The following is a 4830-nucleotide window of genomic DNA, read 5'->3' on the forward strand; positions in this document are numbered from 1 at the left end:
AAAAAAAAAAAAAAAAAAAAAGCTCAGCCAACATTTCAACTCTGCTGCTCTCTGATGCCGTTTCTATCCATGTCTACACTCAATAAACAACAAAAGTGTGTTCTCATCACAGAAAACACAACCAGGGCCTTTTGTGCAGTTCCAGTGAGATTCTGAGTTCTATGCAAGAGGCTAAATTGCATTGTGTCTGCTGAAGCCTGTGGGTCCTTCTCAGGACAGTTGCTTTAAGTGCATAAAATAAAATAGTGAAAACCAAAACAGCACTTTGGAATATCATAAACATACATGACAAATTCTGAAAATATCTATGTAATATCTATGCTTTAGGATCAAATATTGTGGGAGTAGCCAACCAATATCTGATTGAATTTAAGGTCCACTGTACGAGATAGAACTCATTCCCAAACAAGTAAAACAGAGGTCTTTTGTTATCAAAGTTTACAAGTTACAAGTAAAACAATCTCAGGTTTCTAATACCGTGACACCAAGGTTCATTAATTTATTCCATTTAGGTCACAGCCTGTTAGGCCAAAAGCAAGCAACACACTTTGCTTTTTTTGATTGCTTTATTAGTTTATGCAGAAATTTTAGAAGCAATTGAACAGGTTGGTTTCATTACTACTTTTATTATCTGCTACAGTAATTTGATTTTACACACATACTCTATATACATATATATACATATATATATACACATATACACATATGTATGTATATAGATCATGTGTAAAATCAAATCACTTTAGTAAATAATAAAAATTAGTAATATATGGGTATACATGTATATATGAATGTATATATATGTGTATGTGTGTATAGTGTGTGTGTGTGTGTGTGTATCAATACCAAGAAAACCAGTGTAGCATTCAATCAAGCAGTTTACAACCTGAGTGAGAAGCAGGAGCTTTGCTCATCAGTGTGACTTTGTCAGTCTTGACAGCAATTCAGACTATCCCGTTTCCTGAGTACTGTCTGCCTGGCTCCATAGTCTCTCTTATTTGTATGATATTTCCTGTTTTATGATGGCCCTCTGGCTGGGTCGCAAATAAGGGAGATGTGGTTTCTGTTAAAAGTAGAAAGATTTATATTTGCACAGCTACTGTTTCTGTCTAAATTCAGGTCTTCTGCATCTAGCGGCTGGCACAGGTAGTCACCTGTCTGGGAATGGTTTACAGAAACAAGGCAGTGTGTGTTTATTAGCCCATTTACACCAGTGTCCTCTGTGAGAAGAAAGGCACTCCCTCATTCCCTCTCCTACCATGAAGATACCATGAGAAGGTAACCATTTACAAGGTTCAGAGAGGCTCTCACCAAGGAACCCAGTGGACTAGGCACTCAATTCAGGCTTCCTAACTGCCAGACTAAAAAATTCTTATTTAATCCAGTAATTTTGGAATTCTGTATCCCAGCCTCAGAACTTCTATGTTCCCATGGGTAAAATGACAATTATTTTTACCCTATTTGTCTTGCTAGTATTTACTTTTTATTGGATATTTTATTTATTTACATTTCAAATGTTATCCCCTTTCCAAGTTTCCCCTTCCCTTCCCCCTGCTTCTATGAGGGTGCTCCCTGATGCACCCACCCACTCCCACCTCCCTTTCCTGGCATTTCCCTCCACTAGTGCATCAGCCTTCATAGGACTAAGCACCTCTCCTCCCATTGATGTCTGACAAGGCCATCCTATGCTACATATGCTGCTGGAGCCATGGGTCCCTCCATGTACTTTTTGGTTGGTGGTTTAGTCCCTGGGAGCTGGGGGTCGGGGGTTGGGGGAGTCTGCTTGGTTCATATTGTTGTTCTTCCTATGGGGTTGCAAATTCCTTCAGCTCCTTCAGTCCTTTCTCTAACTCCTCCACTGTGGATCCCATGCTCAGTCCAATGGTTGGCTGCAAGTATCCACCTCTGTATTTGTCAGGCTTTGGCAGAGCCTCTCAGGAGACAGCAATATCAGGCTCCTGTCAGCAAGCAATTCTTGGCATCCACAATAGTGTCTGGGTTTGGTGACTGTATATGGGATGGATCCCCAGATGAGGCAGACTCTGGATGGTCTTTCCTTCAGTCTCTGCTCCACAGTTTGCCTCTGTATCTTGTTCCATGAGTATTTTGTTCCCCTTTCTCAGAAAGACTGAATCATTTACACTTTGGTCTTCCTTCTTGAGCTTCATTTGACCTGTGAATTGTATCTTAGGTGTTCCAAGCTTCTGAGCTAATATCCACTTATCAGTGTGTTCTTTTGTGGCTGGGTTACCTCACACAGCATAATATTTTCTAGTTCCATTCATTTGCTTAAGAATTTCATGAAGTCATTATTTTTAATAGCTGAGTAGTACTCCATTGTGTAAATATATCACATTTTCTGTATCCATTCCTCTGTTGACAGACATCTGGGTTCTTTCCAGCTTCTAGCTATTATAAATAAGGTTGCTATGAACATAGTGGAGCATGTGTCCTTGTTATATGTTGGAGTATCTTTTGGGTATATATCCTGGGGTGGTACAGCTGAGTCCTCAGGTACTACTATGTCCAATTTTCTGAGGAACTGCCAGACTGATTTCCAGAGTGGTTGTACCAGCTTTTAATCCCACCAATAATGGAGGAGTGTTTCTCTTTCTCCACATCCTCACCAGTATCTGTTGTCACCTGAATTTTTGATCTTAGCCATTCTGACTGGTGTGAGGTGGAATCTCAGGGTTGCTTTGATTTGCATTTCTATGATGACTAAGAGTGTTGAACATTTCTTTAGGTGCTTCTCAGCCATTCGATATTCCTCAGTTGAGAATTCTTTGTTTAACTCTGTACCCCATTTTTTTTGGTGTGAAAGAAAAACTTTAATTGCCATTTCATAAAACACCTGTAAGAAGTAAAAATTGGTTTTGAACAACATTAGTAGAGAATATGCTCTAGAAAGTGGAGGTAACTGGATATAAAACCTCTGGCAGCAGTTTAATAGAACAGTCACAGATGGTCAGCTTAGGCCACATCTAATGGGGACAAAAGCCTGGCCTGGGGGTGGGGGAGATGTTGGACGATGCCTGCAGAAATATTATGCTGTGTATAAACCAAATTGAATCATTTTCACAAGCGTCCTAAAGATTCATATAAAGATCTTTTGTACATGAACTCAGTTCCAAAGCAAGAGTGGCACAGAACACCTAAACCCAGAAGAAAGCATTCATGCACGATGTCTAACTCCTTGCTATAATAATGTATGCACTTCAAAATGATTACACTCTCATTACACCTCGGGCTTTCACATCTACAGGGTGGTGGTCGTGGTCAGCACGAGCCCCAGGATCATCATCGAGAAAGTAGCCACCACCTCCTGTGTGCCTTCTCTTTTTGCTTTTCTTCTTCATTTTTCTTAATTGACTCTGCTGTTGTTGCTGTTTCTTAGCAAAACTGGTAAAAACAAAATTGTAATTGCTGATACTCTGGAAATCAAGACGTTTAAAAAGCCATCAATCTTCTGGGGTGAAGAAATCACTGTGGGACATTTAGAACTCTGATTAACAAACCAGGTGGTCACAAATTTTTCTGGCTTAAAGACTTCCACAACTCTCCTGATCAGGAGGTCTGACTTAGGTTTTGTTTCAAAGCTAATATAAGAAAATTCTGGTTCTGGAGTGATGCGAATAGTCCCATTCACATTCAGTCAAATTTCATTCCATTCATCGAGTAGCCACAAGGATTGAACAGTGTGGCATCAATGGCAGAACCTGATATCAGATCACGAATTCCACTCTCAGGAGTGACATCCTTTGCAGTAACACCATCTTTCACGTAGAACTAGACCATAACTGTTGGGTCAAGCTCACTCATCAAAATTTCCTGGGTTTTATCTGGCTGATTGATCACCAGGCTCTCTGGGAAATCCAAAGCATACAAGTACCAGCAGTCAGAATTCATACGTCCCATGCAATATGCTGCTCCATTTGGGAAAATTGCACTAAGAAACTCGATTTCTTCCTGTAAATTCTGGTGTGGGTACCCTTGGTGAGAAGGCTTCATGAAATTCTTATAAGAATAAAAGAAGCTTGAATTGAGTCAACCCCACTGTAACCCCTAGCAAGCTTCAACAGGGGAACTTGAACTTTCAGTAAGAGAGCGGTACCACAGGCCTTCAAAATGAAATGTCTCTTGGAGACAAACAAGCTGCTCTCATTGAGTACATAAGGTTCCTGCTTGTCAGCCTTTGTCACACTTATGATTGAGCACTGCGCATCCTTCAAAAGGACACCCCACTCAGATGTTGGGATGTTATGAAGATCCCTAGATCCCTGGCTTGTGTCGGACTGCTCTCTGGAAAACCAGACTTCTAGCGGTTTCTCAGTCCCTTCAAAAAATGAGCAGCTTCCATCACCTTGAGACTAGTGAACAACCAACTACCACAAATAATCAACTAAATTAAATCTCTTCTTTCAAAGCTCCTGCAGCAGCTGCGAATTATTCCAGCTGTGTTATTACAGTTCAGATTCCCTTTTTTTTTTTTTGCTAAAAATTTATATGAACTTTATTTAATGACTAATAAAAATTTTCTGGCTATTTTCGTGAGCAAAAGTTGAATGTGAGTCTGTTAAAAATAGAGGCAGATACAGTTCGGTCTCTTGTAGTCCTCTGCTTTCCTGTTAGGGAGGGTTGAGCAAGCACTAGCTAATGTCACCGACTATACTGTGTAAGCCTCTTTACCCCATTTTAATAGTGTTATTTGGCGTTCTCTTCATGAAGTTTTCCCCTGTGCCTACTTGCTCAAGGTTCTTCCCTGCATTGCTGGTGGGATTGCAAACTGGTACAACCACTCTGGAAATCAGTTTGGCGGTTCCTACGGAA

The 4830-nt window shown here is 40.4% G+C and overlaps 1 protein-coding gene and 1 pseudogene across 1 annotated transcript in view; both read right to left on the bottom strand.

Annotated features, from left to right (window-relative positions):
- Kcnh5 (potassium voltage-gated channel subfamily H member 5) overlaps positions 1 to 4830 on the bottom strand; it is a 289555-nt gene that overhangs the window by 51105 nt on the left and 233620 nt on the right. The window lies entirely within an intron of this gene.
- LOC116080391 overlaps positions 2844 to 4830 on the bottom strand; it is a 9967-nt pseudogene continuing 7980 nt past the window's right edge.

Source organism: Mastomys coucha, unplaced genomic scaffold (assembly GCF_008632895.1).
Source record: "Mastomys coucha isolate ucsf_1 unplaced genomic scaffold, UCSF_Mcou_1 pScaffold6, whole genome shotgun sequence".
NCBI lineage: Eukaryota > Metazoa > Chordata > Mammalia > Rodentia > Muridae > Mastomys > Mastomys coucha.